The sequence below is a fragment of the Hibiscus syriacus genome, unplaced genomic scaffold (assembly GCF_006381635.1).
Source record: "Hibiscus syriacus cultivar Baekdansim isolate YM2019G1 unplaced genomic scaffold, ASM638163v2 tig00110384_pilon, whole genome shotgun sequence".
Taxonomy (NCBI): Eukaryota; Viridiplantae; Streptophyta; class Magnoliopsida; order Malvales; family Malvaceae; genus Hibiscus; species Hibiscus syriacus.
This window is the reverse complement of record NW_024062715.1, coordinates 4,106,792-4,124,020: the sequence shown is the minus strand read 5'-3', so window position 1 is coordinate 4,124,020 and position 17,229 is coordinate 4,106,792. Positions and strand designations below refer to the sequence as shown.

The window sequence follows — 17,229 nt, the reverse complement described above, 5'->3', positions numbered from 1 at the left end:
CTTCGTCACAATGAGGCGCTTAAATTCAAAGAGATAAATCCAGTTTATATGGGAAAACAATGATGCAGAGCTAGTATCGTCCTGTCATTTCTTGCACAGATATTTTGCTTCATGAGATCTTACTCCAATTGGCATGCCACTTGAAAAGGCCCCATCCATGGCAATGCAAACCCGATCTCTAGTTTCATATCCAAATAAATCATCAGTTTATATGAAAATCCATTATATCTTACGTTAAAAAAGTTAACAACACATTTCTGCATGGTCAGTCCCAGCAGTCAACAACACGAAGTATTTGCAGGCATGTGGAGAGATGCAAGAAATGAGAACTTGAATAAATGTATTTGTTCAATCCAAGCAACAAATCATACAAGTAGCATAGTTTCAAACATTTAGGAACCATGAAAACTAGTCCTTCCAATTGACCTAGATATTTGAAACAACATAAACAGCCGAACATGTAATTCACACAATGAATTGAAATTTATGTAAATGGTTAACCTACCAGGGGAAATAAAATTGCAAGAAAGGGCGATCTGTATGGTAGTATTCTGCTTGTCTCCGGTCAGCATCCAAAAATTTATTCCTGCTTTCCTGAGTGTTTCAATTGTTTCAGGTACACCATCCTAAAACAATTAAAAATAAAATAAAGGGACAAATATTAACATCCAAAATACATTCCATGGATATAATGTATATTTGACTTAAATATAAATGAAAAAGGTTTTATATGCAAGTTGGATTTAATAGCTCAACTTCACCTGTAGACAGTCTTCTATTGCAGTGACTCCAAGAACCTCAAACTCATATTCTAATCTTTGGCAAACCTCAGTAATCCTCCACTGCAGAATGTGTTGATAAGAGGAACTGAGTCACTCATCACCAAACTTGACCAAAAGTGTGCAATAAGGTAAAACATAAACAAATGGAGAACACAAAAAGATCATTAGATAGTACTTCACCTCCCTGTCAACTAATGTGCTACTAGCCTCTTTGAACATCAAAGACCACTCTTGATACTCATCTTCTTTCAATTCACGCCAAGCTAAGCATAAAGTACGTAGCCCCAATTGAGCATATTGTTCTACCACTTCAATAAATGTTCTTGTTTGTTGCCCTGAAAAGGTAATGATTATATCATATAGAAAACCAACCGATTCAGTCACTAATATCTATTGTCCTTTTAAAAATTACCTTTTCTAACATGCAATAACAAGAACTTATATCGGTGAATCTCAATACATTACAAGCCCCACAAAAACTTTCCAATCATTAAAAAATATAAATATATTAGCAAGCCAGCATGATGAGGGGTAAGGCAAGTTTATGATTCTCGATGCATGATCCATAAATTATATACAAAAGCGGGGGGAAATCAACTAGGAAAACAGTCAAAGTCCCATAAATGTATAAAGTAATAGCCCAACAGCATCAAGACCCATAATGGAGATAACCTGTGATAAAGACAGAAACAACAGAAGCCACCATAAGAAACCTTTTTAGCTTCTAAAATTTAGTAAGTACTTCTCTGATTAGAATGAGGTCCCAAAAAGGATATTAAAGAAATTCCAAACCTAAAAATATAAGTTCATGAAAATGAAATGACAAGAATGAGACTTGAAGTTGAAACAAATATATAGGTTAACATGGACTTAACTACAAGATCCAAACCTCCAACACCCCATCCTCGAATCGATGCACATGGTCATTGTTCAAGGCAGGATAGCAACAGTTATTTATGCCAGTAAGCCAAAGATATTCCTCAAAGAAAAAAGGCGATCCGTGCACATAGGTGCAACAATCATCAAAAAATTAAATCATGCAGACAAACAAGAATCTATCTGCCAATGAAATCAACCATCAAACAAATAGATTGAAGTTAAAAATAATAACATGATGAGCAAAAGATTGAAAAAAAAACATTACCATCATAAGCATAAGGGAGAATTGATTCATCTGCACCTTTTGACAAAAGTAAAATTTTTCCGTTCTGGCAATCTTTAACAACCACTGACATTCTTTTCCTATCAGAAGTGAACTCCAAAATTTCCAATAGTTCATACTTAATTATTGAACCATTGAACCTGATCTCTGTACAGTATTTAATACAGGAAACCATAAATAATCATCCTAGCGATCAACTTCTTTACATCAAAAAGGGACGGATTTTTACCTAGAATATTTGCATTCTTATTGGCATAAACCATATGCAATTGAGCAGCAGCATTAACAAGAGCATCTTCATCCTGAGATTGTGCCTTGTACAAGATGGCTCCGGTTTTGCTACAGATGATAAAAACATGTCAGGATGATATGTATTAGCAAATGTATGCAACAGAATTTTTGAAATTAAGAACAAAGTTATGACACTGTTATGATCTATCTCTAAATTGTAGCTAAAAGATTCTACCAAGATAGAAGATAGAATCACCTCTTTATAGGAATAACAGTATTACATATAGCCATAACTGTGACAAATTGAATAACGTCAAGAGAGCTACCAGCAACAGCATTAAGCAGCTTATCATCTGTGCACCCGTGGCAAAATCAGTCATAATCATAGTTTACATGAAAATGTCTTCAATATTTGGAAACCAAAAGAAACTCTAACTGATTTAAAGATCCTCCGAATGAATTTCAAACTATTTCTAGCAAAATAAGAATCATAAAATATTAAGAATACTGAGCTCATTTATCTAAAAGCATGCAATTTGCTTCAAGTCATTATGTTATTTCCAAGAATAAAAACTAAAACCATAAAAATTAACTTATTAAAGACTATTTGAAATGATAAATCAGAATTTACAAGAGCTATGAACTTGAAGCAAAATAAGGATGTTAAAGATGAAATTTGTATTCTCATCTTAAACATAGAATTTACGGCCCACGGGAAAAATAACTTATTAAACTCCATTCCCAATTTTGGACCCCCCTCAATTATAAAATATCAGCTTTCATTAGCAAGATATAAAAAATCAGACTGTCCCTGATTATTTCAAGCAAGACAATTTCATTCAACAGAAATGAAAACCTAAAAAATGGATTTAATGAGAATATGAACCTAAAAATGGATTCAATGAGAAAAGATTAGGTAATGAGCAAGAAGGTGAAAAATAGATAACGAACCTTTCAGCGCATCACCACTCTCATTTCCATAGAAAATGCCATTAATGCAGCATCTTCTAAAGATCATTCTATTTTCAGTTAGTGTTCCAGTTTTGTCAGTCATTATGTACTCAACTTGTCCAAGGTCCTCACTTATTGCTGTGCTGCCACATAAAAACAAACCAATTTTATCAAATATATACATTCACTAAAATCTATGGCAGAATCCAACCATGTAGCCAAATAATTGCATATAATTCTTTTCAAAAACAACTCCTATATAACAAAGTTTTAGTTGTAAAAATAAACTTAATAATATAGTAAGGAAAAAAGAGAGAGGTAAGAGTTGTGAAAAGTAAAAACAAAAGGGAGAAAGATAAACAAAAGGAGAGTTAAGTGTGCCAAGTCATACAAGACTCAAACATTTGAACAGATAATGTTCAGTTTGAGTGACATCAACTTAGCTACCAGCTTTGTATACTAAGAAGGGCACTCCAACTAATTGATTTCTTGGAAAAAATACTTACTTCGTTGCATGTGAAGGAATACCAGTCTCATAATCTATCATCTCAGAATCCCAATCAATAAACTTTGCATATAAACTTTTCACAAGATCCAGAGAGACCTGCAAAAAAAGGCTTGATGGTTAACAAGATAAAATATCTGAGAAAGAACTCAAATATGGAAATAAAATCAAAAATTGAAGCAAATAAACAAGATTAGAAGCAAAAATTAAAAGGATATTTAAGATGAAGCTTATATTCTCATCTATTCGAAACCTTACTTCAAGTAAAGAAACCAATCATCTCCCAACCACCGAACCTAAGAGTATTAGAAAATAACCCATTAATCCAAGAGATTTTAACTTGGACCATCAGTACAAGGACATGTGTCTACAATAAATTTAAACTAGAACTAGTTTCTGACACCCACTTGGATTTCTATTAACAATCAAATGATTGAACAAAACATTCTACACTTGTCCTACTAGTCCTAGTACAATCAAATAAAACTAAAACATTTTTACATTGGTAAAGTTGTAATGCATTCCTAATCATATTATAATCATGCCATAATTATTATTATTATTTTAAACTCAAAACTCACATCACTGTTGCTGATATTATAATCGTAGACTATCAAAACCAGAAGCAAATAAACTCAAGAAATACGAAATAAACGGTTTCTGAAGGAATTTAAAAGCCGAATTTTACCATAGAGCTGCAGAAATTTGGAAGCCATTGTTGCGCCTTGTGCCTGCAGAGAGAAATGGAAGAGAGAGATGTCTAAAAGCAATGAAAGAGGGGAATGAAAAGAATGGAGATATCTGGGTTGAATGTAAGGGGAAGATGGATCGAACAATGGAGGTCGAAGGATCAAAGGATGAGAGTGGATGCGAAGAGATAAAAGGGAGGGGAGATATATTTCGATGCCCAGACTGAATCTATGAAATTAGGGCTTTGTTTCGATATGTTAAAGTAGTTTTCAGTAGCAACGTTTTTTTTACGTAAACGCCACTAGGTTATATGACAATTGCGGCGTTTGGTATTAAAACGCCACTAAAGTACGAGTCTATAGCGGCGTTTGTTATTAAAACGCCACAAAAGTACATGTCTATAGCGGCGTTTGTGTAAAAACGCCACTAAAGTACGAATCTATAGCGGCGTTTGGTATTAAAACGCCACAAAAGTACATGTCTATAGCGGCGTTTGGTATTAAAACGCCATAAAAATACGTGTCTATAGCGGCGTTTATGTAAAAATACCACTAAAGTATGAGTCTATAGCGTCGTTTGGTATTAAAACGCCACAAAAGTACGTGTCTATAGCAGCGTTTGTATAAAAACGCCACTAAAATACTAGTTTATAGCGGCGTTTGTATAAAAACGCCACTACATTACGATTCTTTAGCGGCGTTTTTATAAAAACGCCACTAAAGTATAGTATTTTGCAGCGTTTGTTCAAAAACGCCGCTATATGTAAACAATTACCTGCGTTTGCAGTAAAAACGCCGGTACATCCGCCGCTAAAAACTATTTTTGCTGTAGTGCTGATTACTCTACCGGAAGAGGGATTGTCTCAGGAAAGGCGGGTTAATATACGATATTACCGAATACATTAAAAGATATTTAATAAATTCGGTTTAGCGCTACCGGAAATGTTGATTAATAATAATGTAGTAGGTGTAAATCATGAAGAAATATTAAAAAATTTGGCAACTGGAAAACTTAGCTTGTCGGTTTGTGTCGATCCAAATAAAAAATGTATCGATCCATATCAATATAACAGGTAAAAATATGACAAAACCAGTTTAATTATGACAAAACCGGTAAAGCGCTACTAGATATGTTGAAAGTATCGATTAGATTGAAATAAGTATCGACACTTTGGGAATTTAAAAGAGAAGCAATAATAGCGCTTATAAAGTGTCGATACTTTATAAAAATATATCGATCCATAACGATATAACAGGTAAAAATATAACAAAATCGGTCTCGAAATGACAAAACCGGTAAAGCGCTACTGGATATATTGAAAGCGTCGATACTTTAATATAAGTATTGACAAATTGGGAATTTCAAAGAGAAACAGTAATAGCGTCTATAAAGTGTCAATACTTTATAAAAATGTATTGATCTATAACGATATAACAGGTAAAAATATGACAAAACCGGTATCGAAATGACAAAACTGGTAAAGCGCTATCAGATATATTGAAAGTGTCAATACTTTCATATAAGTATCGACACTTTGGGAATTTAAAAGAGAAGCAGTAATAGCGCCTATAAAGTGTCGATACTTTATAAAAATGTATCGATCCATAACGATATAAAATGTAAAAATATGATAAAACCTGTCTCGAAATGACAAAATCGGTAAAGTGCTACCAGATATATATTGAAAGTGTCGATACTTTAATAAGTACGTGTAATAAATTATCGATACTTTCAAAGAAATAGGTAATTATCCTATCAAATGTATCGAGACCTGACATAAAAGTATCGACACTTGGGTAGTTGTATCGATTAAATATAAATAACATATCCGGTGAAAATATAAGGGTGTGTTTGGTTGGGAAATGTGAGATTCTCATGAGAATGTGAGATTCCCATGGGAATAGAATCCACATTCTCCCGTTTGGTTGGCCGGGAATGTCATTCCCGGTAATCTTATATTACCAATAGTAGATTTTTTGGGGTATATTACCGGGAATGTCATTACCTCCCTTTCCTTAGGTATTGTTGGATTACCGACGTTTTGAACTAAAATGCCCTTAATTTTTTTTCTTTTCAAAAATATTCTTATTCTGTCATTGAATAATAAAAATTCTACGAATGTTAAATTACAAATTTATCCTTAAACTATTTTAGATTTACAAAAAATCTATAATTAAAATTTTATATGAAGTTAAGAGGTTAAAATAAAATTTTACCCTTTCATTAAACCTTTTTATATTTTTAATTTTGTAAAAAAAATATATAAATTTTATGAATTTAAATTTTTTAAAGAAAATATATAAATATTTTCCAACTTGTTAAAAAAAACAAATATATGATAAGAACAATTTGGTCAAATATACATTCCAATAATCTTTTATTCCTTTAACCAAACACGGTAATCTTACATTCCTGCTAAACCAAGCAAACACAAAATACAATATTCCCAGTAATCCTATTCCCTGGTAATATTTTATTCCCAATGGTAATCTTACATTTCGTGAACCAAACACACCCTAAAGGGCATAGCTAAATATCCTCTGAAAAATAGATTAAACAGACGAGTTTTTGAAGTCAAAGCGTAATTGTTGCTGCATTTCAGAAGGCGTTTCTAAAGCGAAGTTTGTTTGTTTGTTTCTGCAGTCGAATCGAAAAGTACGTTGTCGAAACCCTAGTTTTTTATTATTACAGTAATCAGAAATAGGGTTTTTATATATTGTTTGGGGTTTTCTAAGTAAAGAAGCATTTGAGACTGATTACAGGTAGAAAGTGATATTCTAGGTAAAATATAAATATCGATACTTTTATTAAATATTATAGGTAGAAAATGATATTATAAGTTGTATAAATGTGCCGATATTTGGAGTATTGAGTGTTCCCATTCGTTTGAAGGAAATAAGGATTAGGGTTTTTGGGTTTAGTGTGGGGATTTTGAATATAAGCCGAGAAGGATATGGGATCGATTATATAATATTATAGGTAGAAAATAAATATGGATACCTCTTTATAATATTATAGATAGAAAATGATATTGTAGGTTGTATAAATATGTCGACACTTGTTGTAGTGGCCATTCAAATTCTTTTGAAGGAAACCGTTTTACTACAAGAGTAGTTATCGATATTTGTATATTGAATAAAGTGTATGTAACCAATATTTGATTTGATTTGTGTAAACTGATATATGAAGGAAAAATGAAGTCAGAGGATCTTGGAATTGTTGGTGGCGAAGATGACTTTGAAATTGAGGTCGAGATTCGAAAGCAACTAAAGGGTGGATATATGTACTTCTAGTAAGTATCAATGTCTTTTTGTTATTATTGTTGAAATGGTAATTGGATTAAAGTATTTAAGAACTTTAAATTGATTACAAATTTTAAATGTTGGCAGTATGACCGAATGCCAAAGGATGAAGGAAGCTGGCAAACACATCGGTTCGGTATGTAAATTGAAATTGACATTGAGTATTATTTAGCGTTAATGTATTGATTAAGAAACATTTATGCTTAATATTAGGTGAGAAATGATGTGTTGGAGAAATAGAATTCGATGAGTGATGCTGAGAATGAACCTTACATCGCACAGTCAAAGATGGATAGTGAAGAATACAAAGAATGGAGGAAAGAACATGAAAAGAAGGTATTCATTAAACTTGTATTTATGTTGATACAAAAATATATAAGAACAATAACATAATATATTGTTAAAAAATGTAGGAAGTGTCGACAAGGTGCAGCATTAAAAGGGTGAATTCATTAATTAAACACCTTAAGGAGAAGGATCAGTTGAATGTGCTAGAAGAAATAGGGTTTGGATCATTGGTAGGTGTAAGGGATAGACCTATTCGTAGGAAATTGTGTCGATCCTTGATGGAGCAATTTAATGTCGAACAATGTATTGTTAAATATGGTGATTATTCATTTCCTCTGGGGATCCCATGTGTTACAGCCGTCTTGGGGGTAGGTAATGAAGGCAAAAGTGTTGTAGAAGTCTCTAAGAGTAAGAACTGGAAAGCACTTGCCTCCAAATATAGTTTGAAGCAGAAGCTGACATATGCTGAACTTGAAGAGGAAAACAAAAGTGGATCTTACGAGGGGGATGACCTGAAGGCCTGAGTTCTATTGTACCTTGTCGGGATATTTCTTTGTCCAACGGGTGATACGTCAATGAACAAGGACTATATGAAGCTCATTTGTGATAAAGGCTTGAAGGGTGAATTCAATTGGGCTGAATATGTCCATTCGAGATTGATTGAATCAATAATCACCTTTAAAAAGGGCACCCAGAGATACCTCAAAGGGTGCATAGCAATCTTAGAGGTAAATGAGTTGATGAATGTTTTTTTTATATAAAATGATAGTATAGTTATTATATAAAATGATAAATTTTATTATAAATGCAGGTTGCACTATTCGATTTTTGGTCGGGCTTTGATAGTGTGCCGGCTTATGAAAGAACCGGAGTGGCACACATCCGTACATAGGGGAAGAAAGAGGTGGTTAGAGTGATGGCGAAGTTGAAGTTGGATAGACCGAGGAAGCAAGAAAGGGTAATTAATGTAATTAAATAATATTAAGAATATAATCAATGTCTTAATATTATAATTTAATTTTGAAGGTTATTAGCAAGGAGGTAGAGGAGGCAGAGGAGGTAGTGGAGGCAGAGGAGAAGGAAGAAGAGATGGTTGTAGGGGGATGAAGGTCAGGGGATGACGGTGAGGGAAAACAGAGTAAATTTGACATTTTGATGTCTAAATTAGCTGATATAAAAAAAATTCATTTTTGATATTCTGCAAAGACAATCAAGAGTCGAAGAACCACTTGAGAGGCATAAGGGGGTAGTGGAAGGAAAAATAGATGGAGTGGTGAAAGAAGTTAGGTGTTGAGGGGTGAAGTGGTGAAAGAAGTTGAGGGGTGAACTTAAGATGGTGACGGGTGAAAAAATTGATGGAGTGGTCAAGGAGGTTGTGGAATTGAGGAGTGAACTTACGGGAGTGAAGGGGGTGGTTGAGAAAAACTTGGATGAAGGGGAAAAAATGAAGGGTGAAATAAAAGAGATGAAGAGTTATGTAGAGCAAGAATACGATGAACTGAAAACATATGAAGAAGAAAAGATGGAGGAAGAAGAAAAGATGAAGGAAATGAAGAGGAAGGATGTCGATGTGATCTATACACTGGAGAGTGTTATAGATGCAGATTTGGATTCAGAATGTCCTGTACCCCAGAAGAAGAAGCAGAAGGTAAGTTGAATAAAAGAAAACTTAATTTGATTTTTATCATGTTGTTGTGACAAAAATTTGTATGCAAAATTGTAGGTTGAAAAAGAGAATATTCCAAGCGGAATTGATGAGCTCGAAGCTGCAATGTGTGATTATTTATGGAATAGTGGGTTAGAATCGGAGTAAGTGAAATATATTGCTTTGTGAGTGATATTTAAATATTTCATGACAAGATATTAATCCTAATGATTCATACAGTCTTTCTGTAATCTCAATGGGAAATCAATACACTAGTGTATTCGACGTTGCAACGTTAAAGCCTACGGAATGGGTTGGCGGTGTGGTAAGTAGAAAGTACAAAATGTTAAAACCTAATGAATATGTTCTGATTATGTAATTAATTTTGTTAGGTTATTGATTTGCTTGCCTGGACAGTATGTTACGATGCGAAAAAGTCACTCCGGAGGATTGATTACCTTCCATACCACTTAGCGGTGAGTTAAATTAATAAATATTGAAAATAGTGTTATAGACGGTAAATTAATAATGATTGTTGCGTAATTACAACAACAGGCATTGGAGACAAACAAAAAAGTAATATTTGAGGGTATTGCGAGCTTTTGGGGTCCCATATTGGATAACTATGTGAAATTCACCGACTGTGAGAAGGTAAGACACGATACGAATTACAAGTGATGTTTTCGGATATATAATGTTGAATTTTGTCAAATTGGGTGTGAAATTTGTTGCAGATCATGATCACAATAAACTACCATAATTCACATTGGTATCTGTTGGTGTTGGATATGGTAGAACGTGTTGCAACGGTATATGATAGTCTGTTTACATATGAAGCAGCTAAACAGAGAGTGAATGATTCTAAGAGATTGGTATGTATGAAAGGAAATTATGTAAATTATAATGCATAATTTGTTTGGATCATAACTTCATATTTTTTAATGCAAATGAAAATATTAGATAGTTTTAATAAGAAACAGAATTGGGTAGAAGCATGTGGCTCTCTAGGAAAGGTCCCCTTGAAAAATTTCACATTTGTGGAGCATAAGATGAATAAGGAATTGAATGGGTATACGATGTTATCATAAATAGAAAGCTTAATTTATGCAGGTTTCATAATTGAGATGTGTGGTATTCAAATTTTGTAACTGATATGATTGCGTCATTTATGTAATGATGCATATGGAATCGATTGGTTCTACAGGGGCAACTGGTGATTTTGTAAGTGGAATTAAAAATTAGTTTGTGGTTAAATTGTTAAAAGTCGTAGATTGATCGCTGTGGTTTACAATACTTAACGTACTAACAATTTGAATATAGGTTGTTGGAGATTGGGATTGTATACGAAGATTAAACGATCTCGTAAGCCACAATCAAAATAAACTAAGAGAGAAGATGACAAAAACTGCCATGACACACAAGAATAACAAAAGGAAGCGATGATGTAAATGTAGGGTTAATTTTGTATAAAATTTATAATTTTATATACGATTTATAATTTTGTATACGATTTATAATTTTGTATGAGATGAGAAAAGTTAGCAGTAGGTTGTTGTATATGTTTCTTATACACATTAGGAGTCATGTTGATAATTACGATATATGGATATCGTTTTAGGTATGTACAATAACCACAAAATTCAATAACTTTAAAGTAATAGGTAAATTTACAATGTAGGTGGTAAATATATACTTTTTTAATGACAAAATTAATAAACACAGATTTGTTTCCAACATTTTCTCCAGTATGGTTCCCAAACGTAAAGTTTCCAAAAAGTGTGTCGATACATTTATTGTCAGTATCGATCCTAAAAACATCGAAACCAATTATTATAAAGTAATATGTAAAATATACTGGTTTAATGAGAGAATAGGTAAACAGATGTGTCGATACATTTATAAAACGTATCGATCCCAAAAACATCAAAACCCATAATTATAATGTAATAGGTAATTTTTCAATGTAACCGGTATAAATATATCGATTTTAAGAGAGAACAGGTCTACATAATGTATCGACACTTTTTAAGTTTGTGTCGATACTTTTTGTCCAGAATGAATGCCCAAACTAGGTGCACACATAAAGTGTCGATACATTTATGAAAAGTATCGATCCAAACATTATCGAAACCCATAATTATAATGTAATAGATAAATTTTCAATGTAACCGGTATAAATATACCGGTTTTAAGAGAGAATAAGTCTACATAATGTATCGACACTTTTTAAGTTTGTGTCGATAATTTTTGTCCAGAATGAATGGCCAAACTAGGTGCACGCATAAAGTGTTGATACATTTATAAAAAATATCGATCCCAAAAACATCGAAACCCATAATTATAATGTAATAGGTAATTTTTCAATGTAACCGGTATAAATATATCGGTTTTATAAGAGAATAGGTCTACATAATGTATCGACACTTTTTAAGTTTGTGTCGATACTTTTTGTCCAGAATGAATGCCTAAACTAGGTGCACGCATAAAGTGTCGCCACATTTATGAAAAGTATCGATCCCAAAAATATCAAAACTCATAATTATAATGTAATAGATAATTTTTCAATGTAACCGGTATAAATATACCGATTTTAAGAGAGAATATGTCGATATAATGTATCGACATTTTTAAGTTTGTGTCGATACTTTTTGTCCAGAATGAATGCCAAAACTAGGTGCACGCATAAAGTGTCGATACATTTATAAAAGTATCGATCCCAAAAACATCGAAACCCATAATTATAAAGTAATAGGTAATTTTTCAATGTAATCAGTATAAATATACCAGTTTTATGAGAGAATAGGTCTACATAATGAATCGACACTTTTTAAGTTTGTGTTGATACTTTTTGTCCAGAATGAATGCCCAAACTAGGTGCACGCATAAAGTGTCGATATATTTATAAAAAGTATCGATCCCAAAAACATCGAAACCCATAATTATAATTATACAGTTTTATGAGAGAATAGGTCTACATAATGAATCGACACTTTTTAAGTTTGTGTTGATACTTTTTGTCCAGAATGAATGCCCAAACTAGGTGCACGCATAAAGTGTCGATATATTTATAAAAAGTATCGATCCCAAAAACATCGAAACCCATAATTATAATGTAATAGTTAATTTTTCAATGTAACTGGTATAAATATACCAGTTTTATTAGAGAATAGGTGTACATAATGTATCGACACTTTTTAAGTTTGTGTAGATAATTTTTGTCCAGAATAAATGCCCAAACTAGGTGCATGCATAAAGTGTCGATGCATTTATAAAAAGTATCAATCACAAAAACATCGAAACCCATAATTATAATGTAATAGGTAATTTTTCAATATAACCGGTATAAATATACCAGTTTTATGAGAGAATAGATCTACATAATGTATCGACACTTTTTAAGTTTGTGTCAATACTTTTTTAAATTTCACATTTTTGTTTTCCCTTCATTATTATAGATTATAATCGATACAACCTCCAAATAAAAAAAACCCTAAACCGAAAGGCATAAGAGAACTCTTCGACTCCGACGAATACCAACATTCTCATAATAGTTACGATAAGATATTCAGGTAAATTTATCGATGTTTTGCCATAAATTAGGGTTTGATTGATTTCCAGTTTGGACTATTTTTTCCCTTAATGTGTTTGTGTTACAATGTAACAACATCCACACCCAAAATGGCTCCAAAAAGTCAGCGTTTGAGGCACTGTCTTTCTCAAAGCTTTTCTCAACTAAACTCTTCTCAATGATAACCTCATTTTCAACCAATCGCTTCTTCTGATCAAATCAGGTCGTTCGAAACTCTGAACTTTAGATCCGATGAGGAGAAAGATAGATAGAAGAGGAGTTTCAAAGTAAGGAAGATTCCTCCCAAACGTGTCATTGACCTGGGTTTCTTGTTCAATGATAAATATGGTTTTAGTTTTAAATCAATATTTATATTTTGGGGTCCTTGGTGTAGAACCAAAATATTACCCAACCTAGTTAGAGTATTCTACAACAATGCTTCCTTCCAGCGTGAGCCTAATAAGAGTAATATAATAGGAATTAATACCTATTTCATGGGGAATTATATATATATATCTCCAGATACTATTGCGAAGGGTATAGGTATAGAGAATAAAGGGGATTTAGATGAAAATGATTTAGAACCTACAATACAACAGGTTGCTAGAAATAGACCAATTCACATAGATGTAGAGTCGAGAGTGTTTCACAAAATACTCACTTGGTTTATTAGGTCTACTAGGGGAAAACATTCAATGATTTGAGACAACAATTATTGGTGGATAGCAAAGTATATATCCAAAACGACTCCAAACATTGCTAAACTTATATATAATTCAGTTGTATATATGGTCACAAAGGGAGCATCAATTTCAACTTCACTACCATATGGATGTGTCATCACCCATCTGTTAAATAAGAAAAAAGTTGATTTTTCTCTTGACGTCCCTGTTCGATTAACTCGCAAGATTGACATGATATTTATTACTAGATCAGGATATGATTTTGTTGACAAGGTCGGTTGGAAGCGTGTCAAGGATGTTCGATTAGATCAATAGAGGGAGGAAATCGACCCCATTAGCCATGAAGACGACAAACCAATAGGAGACGCAATGATGGAAGAAGCTCGAGAAGCTCCAGGTGGAGATGATGTCATAATTAAGACAGTGATGGAATACATGGTTAATTTTCAGGAGCATATTGATTCCCTTGTGAGCGGAATACGAGCCGATATTACATCATTGCGCAATGAAGTCTCCATCTTGCATGATGAATTACGTCAACGAAATTAAACGAGTTAGGTAATTAATTATTTATGTTTCTAAACATTTACACGTTGTAAAATGTATTTTATTTTCTTTTAATAGATGTGGACAACTAAGCGGTCAATGAAGATGACGATGAAGATAAAGGTGATGATGATAATGATCCAAACAAGTATATCGTGTCTGCAACACCGCCTGCAAGAAAACTTGTAATTTTTTATGTCAATGGTGTCATTGCCTACATCCCAAGACATCCAAAAGGTTTTAATTATATTCTTTTGTATCCATTATTTTAACATATAAGCGTACAACTTTAATCTCATTTTCTTCATGTTGTAGATCTTATCCTTAGAATAGGATTTTATGAATTTATGCATTTTTATGTAGGTAATTTTGTTGTTGCCATTTGGTCTTCCAAGATGAGGTTAGAACTGTTGAACAATTGAATTACTATAGCCAAAATCGTTAATATACAATTAAATGTTAACATTCAAACTTGATTACAATCTCAGGCATAACATTGACCGTGTAATTGAGAAACTACCTTTGTTGTCTGACCATTTTCTATTCATTTGGGTAAGATGAATGTCATTACACTTTGCTGACTTTTATTTGTCTATGATTCCTATATATTTATGTTCGACTGTTTGTGAACAGGATAATGCAAAGTGCAAAAAAGACGATAATGTTACCTACTGTAAAGATCTCAATAATGTTTGGAACGTTGTCGAAACGATTTTTAACGTGGGGGTGCGAGATTTCGAAAATCGCACCATTTTTAATTATTCTCTTTACGATTGAATTTTTAATTAAAAACAATGCGATTTAAAAAACCTCTTGTTTCAAAAATTTGGAAATCTCTTTACGATAAAAACATATGGTTCGAGGAGTCACCACCAATCTTAGATTAGGGTGTGATTGGGCACCCAAAAACGTTGCAATTTTAAATAAAAATTAATTTTAATTAAAACGACAAATTTATGGTCTACGTTACCAAAATCCAAGTTCGGGAGTCGGTTACGTGTTGGAAAGGATTAGCACCCCCACAACGCCCTAAATCGGTACCTAGTCGATTAATTAATGTCTTTGCAAAGAATTTCACAAGTTCGAATTTAATTTGATTAATGATCCCTTTAAACAACAAAAATGTTGATTTTATAACATTGAAAAGCAACAAAATATGTTAATTTAAAATTACCAAGTCATTAGAAAGATAAAGGGTATTCGATTATTTAAAAATATCGAGACCAGATCTTTAGGTGAGTTCTAACGATCTTTTCTCAAATAATTTAAATAGCCAAATATTTTTTTTTCTTTCATTCCCAAATTTTAAAGTGATTAATCCAAATTTAATTAAGCATTACTGAGGGGATACAATTTTAATTTAAAATTGCCAAAGCAACTCTCTAGTAAGTTGGGAGAAGCCATTCTGACAAATTTTAAATTAAAAGAATATTACCCTTAATCTGATTATGTAACGACGTCGGGTCATGCACACGAGGTTAACATACAAATTATGCGACAAATGATGTCAATATTAAACAAATAATGGCATCTAAAAACATGCTTTCATAAACACGTAGGATTGAATTAAAACATGTTTTGTTTAGACTGTTATAAATGAGATTTTGGGAGCAAATACAAACATGGCACGTCCTAGACCAATTAATTTAATAACATGCTACAACATGCTTAACACACCAAAATTAAACCAAGATAAATCACATAAAAACTAAAGAAAGCAATGTAATGGCTAAAATAAACATAACAAAAATTGGAGGTTACCAACATGAAATGAAGCAAAATATTATGGCCTAAAACCAATCATTTAAAAATATAGACATTACTACTAAAAAAACTATGAACATCTAAGGCTAGAACGAACATATATATATATATATATATAAACTAGTGATAAAAACGAAATCACAAAACATAAACAAGTCATGTTCAAAAGGCTAAAATACACAAGAAATAAAACTAAAGGTTAAATACAGAAATTCATCAAAACCCAAACTAACTCGCTCCTGGACTATAAAACAAATTCAACAAATTACAGTTTAAATGTAAAAACAAAATAGAACCGAAGACAACCTAATCTAGGACGAAAAAAAAATACGTAAACCTAGAGGACACGAATAGAAACCCACAAGAAAACACCTGGAGGACTAAAACATATCATGCCTAAAAATATAAGTCAAATGCGTAAACAAGCAGAAACTGAATACATTACCATTTAGGACTGAAATTAAATACGGGTATAATATGGAGACAAAATCACAAGCCATGCAAACATTGACTTATGGACCAAAACGAAACCAAACAACACCCGAGGAACGTCCCAAACCTCACCGATGACCACCCCTATGACTTTGTATCTCTCCAGCGACTTAACAAGACCAAATGCCTACACCGGCAAGGACTCAAACGAAACAAGTAAGTAGACCTCTTTTCTATTATGTTTTTTTTGTTTCAAAATAACAAATGAACACATAAAGAAAAACGGGAAAACGAAAACGAATCAAAAAAAATACCTTGAACCTCAACTTGTATCTCTATTGCTTTCTCAAAATTTTTTTTCCGAATACAATGGTGAAATTCATGGTACAATAGTCTTTCTATTGGTTTTTCGAAAGGTGAATGAACCACCCCCTTTGTTCGCTTTGCATCCCCTGAAAACCGAGACCCTCGTTGTTGATAATCTCCTGCTCGAATGGTCTTTTTTTTCTCCTTCATTTCTCGTTCCCCCCTTTCTCCTTGCTGTTACCTTTTTTTTCTGAAAAATGGCCGATTCCCCACTTCCTCCCCCTTTTCTAGGTAGCAGAAAACTCACATGTTACCATTTTTCTTCACCAAATCCGTTTGTCTTTCTTTTTTTTTCTTCATTGCTTTATTTGGTA

General features: G+C 32.7%; 1 pseudogene; it reads right to left on the bottom strand.

Moving 5' to 3' along the window:
* LOC120122157 overlaps nucleotides 1–17,229 on the bottom strand; it is a 44,389-nt pseudogene that overhangs the window by 3,691 nt on the left and 23,469 nt on the right.